The 3457-nt window shown below is 29.2% G+C and overlaps 1 long non-coding RNA gene across 1 annotated transcript; it reads right to left on the minus strand.

Moving 5' to 3' along the window:
• Positions 1-1907: 1907 nt before the first annotated feature.
• LOC145613769 (uncharacterized) lies at positions 1908-3099 on the minus strand. Its single transcript, XR_014107012.1, has 2 exons — positions 2901-3099; positions 1908-2105 (listed from the first exon to the last, which is right to left on the minus strand). It is a non-coding gene; the product is annotated as an uncharacterized LOC145613769 (long non-coding RNA).
• Between the last annotated feature and the right edge of the window lie 358 nt (positions 3100-3457).

A 3457-nucleotide genomic window follows, 5' to 3' on the forward strand; every position in this document is an offset into this window, starting at 1 on the left:
GAGGTGAAGGTTACACCCCTTAACGATCCAAGAGATCGTCAACTCCATAAGGTCCAGAACCAAATAAGGGTTCGGGGATGAAGGTACAAATCCAACCTAAAAGAGATTGAATCTGCCCTAATAATAGGCCTCTACTTTTATTCTGATCGTATTCATGTGCGCTTTCTGACTAACATGCAATCAATAGGATTAACCTTAAACCTGTTTATCTATGTTGGTTGAATTTAATGCACAAATAAAACTATTATTGGCGATCACTTAAAATTATAATCAAATTAACCCTAAATAAGATTATTAATTATCTTATTAAGTGTGATTACAAGTACCAATTCCCTTTAAACATGCATAAAAGGTGTGATCAAGCAATAACAATAAATATCAAGCAACATAATAATAATAATCAATAATGAATAATAATATTATAATCGTGATAATAAAAATCATATAAGATCATAATCATAATCATGACAATAATAATCATAAATAAAATAATCATCATCAAAATAATAATAATAATAATAATAATAATAATAATAATAATAATAATAATAATAATAATAATAATAATAATAATAATAATAATAATAATAATAATAATAATAATAATAATATTCATGATCATCATAAATTATAACAATTATAATCATAATCATGTTCATGTTAATATTAAAGCATAATAATAGCAAGATCCTAGGCATGATACTAATAACAAGATTAATAACAAACCCTAGCATGTCACTAAGCAATAAAAATCAAGTCTTTAACCCTAACATGATACTAACAATCATAAATATTAGGAAGAACATAGGAAGCATCGTAACAATCATATTTAATATTAAAATTACCCTAGACATGATACTAGGAATATCATAATAACAATATAAACATGATTTCTACATCATAATATCAATTAATCAATTAAAGTACTTACTTTGATGCTTCGTAACTCTTTCTAATAACAAAATACACACGTTAGTAACTTCAAGGAAAATAATAAACAAACAATTAAACTAAATAATTGAAAGAGAGATTTGGGACCAAACCCTCAGAAATTAAACTTTTCACGTCTAGGGCGAAGGCAACTTCGAATACGGCTAGGTGTTTCTAGATCTTGTGAATGCGGAATTTTGTATGTGAAAACAAGGTTTAGAGAAAGAAAGAAAGAATTGAAAGAATGCTAATTAAAACTGGTTGTAGATGAGAACTTGTGAGAATTGGTGAATGTAGATGATTATTGATGAATGAAAACGGAGTTTTTAATACGATATTTATAGAGAAAATCAGCCAAAAAGATAAAATAAACAAAACAGAGTTTGACGCACAAAAACAGAATTGGCGCAAACCCTGGCTAACAGGCGCCAGGCACCAACACTAGCGCCAGGCGCCAGGCCTGGTTCCAGGCGCCAAGCCTATTTTCAACGCGTTTTCGAAAATTAGATAAGTTTGCCGTACTAGAGGATAAAATCATATAATTTCCTCGAAAATGCTATTTGATTTTGATTAAAACTCTGAAAAGTAAAAAGTCAATTTATCAATGCTAATTGAATTAGGAATGAAAAGAACCTTCTAGAACACTACGTGAAAAAATGACTTTGGCACCGGTTCAAACCCGGCCTAAGGCACCGGTTTGAACCGGTGCCAAAGTGGGGGGTGCCAAAAAGGGGTTTAAAAAGGCACAGGTTCAAACCGGTGCCAAAACTTGAAATTGGCACCGGTTAACCGGTGCCAAAAAGTACCCAAAAAAGATTAATTCACCACTTTTGGCACCGGTTAACCGGTGCCAAAAGTGCAAAAAAATTAAATTTTTTTTTTTTAACTTAAAAATTAAATAAATTATAATTAAATGAGAATACAAAATAAAAAAAGAACATCACAATCAATATAATCTAATCTGTTCAATAAATATATAATAATAAAAAAAATTCCAATATAGATTAATAAAAAAAATTACAACATATAAATCAAAATAAAAAATTTACAACATAAATAAAAAAAAATTACAATATAAATCAAAATAAAAATTTACACTACACAATAAAAAAATACACATCTAAATCAATATACTTGCTTCTTGATTCTTCAATTTAAGATCTAAATTCATGTACCTGCACCAATTAAAACAACCAAAATAAATCGATTAAAATGGTTTAATTAAACTGCGAAAAAAATTCTAAAACAAAATTCCAGAAAAAAGAAAAATAAAAAATAAATTGAGTTGAAAAGAAAAAAAAACCAGAACAGTTAAAAATGAATTAAACCCACAAAATAAATAAAATTAAATTCGATTTAAAAAAACCCAGAAAATAAATAAAATTAAATTCGATTAAAAAAAAACCCAAAAAATAAATATAACAACATTCGGATAAACCCAGAAAAAAAATTAGAAATAGAAAAAAATTAAAATCGAACAAAAACCCAGAAAATAAAAAAAAATTGTAATCGAAAAAAAAAATCAAAATCTGAAAAAAAAATCAAAATCGAAATTGATTAAAAATTTGATTAAAACAAACTTGAAAACAAAAATAAAATAAACCCAGTGATTGAAAAAAAAAATGAAAATCGAAAAAACCTAAAAATCACGAAAATAAAACCCTAAAACCGCATGCAACTTGAAAAACAAAATCAAAATCGAAATTGAAATTGAAATCGAAAAACAAAATCAAAATCGAAAACAACACAATCAAAATTGAAATCGAAAAACAAAACCCAGAAATAGAAAAAAAAATCGAAAAACGAAAATAAAACATCGAAATTACTTGAAAATCGAAAAAAAAAACCTGAAAATCACGAAAATAAAACCGCATGCAACTTGATAAACAAAATCAAAATCGGAATTGAAATTGAAATCGAAAAACATTAAAGTCGAAAACAACATCAAAATCGAAAAACGAAAATAAAACCCCAAAACCGCGGTTTTTGGTCTTCGATTTGTTGTTGTCTTCCATTTCTTTTTCGTCTTCGAGTGATAGAAAGGAGGAGGAGTTTTAGAAATACATAGAAATGAAGAAGATCGATGGTGAATTGGCCTGAGCAAGAAGGAAAGAGGAGGAGAGGAGGAGAGGAGAGAGAAAGAGGCGGAGGAGAGGAGAGAGAGAATAGGCTCATTATTTTGGGTTTGGGGGTATATAAATGGGCAGTTTTTTTTTTTTTAATAATTAAAAACCGGTTCGGTTAGGCACCGGTTTGGTTAGGAACCGGTTCAAACCGGTGCCCTTTTTATTTTTGGCACCGGTTTGAGCTGAACCGGTGCCATTTCTCTTTGTTCAAAAACTTGCTCATTTTTAGGTCGGTTTTTGGCACCGGTTTGGCTTGAACCGGTGCCATTAGGGGGTTGCCTATTTGTATTTTTATACTAGTGAGAAGATTCTAGAACACTAAAACCATTCCTAATTGCATTAGGAATGATAAATCATATTAGGCCCTCCCCAAGATCATTGGGTCGCACATAAAGCTCAAA

The sequence above is a fragment of the Chenopodium album genome, chromosome 3, assembly GCF_948465745.1.
Source record: "Chenopodium album chromosome 3, dcCheAlbu1.1, whole genome shotgun sequence".
Lineage (NCBI taxonomy): Eukaryota > Viridiplantae > Streptophyta > Magnoliopsida > Caryophyllales > Amaranthaceae > Chenopodium > Chenopodium album.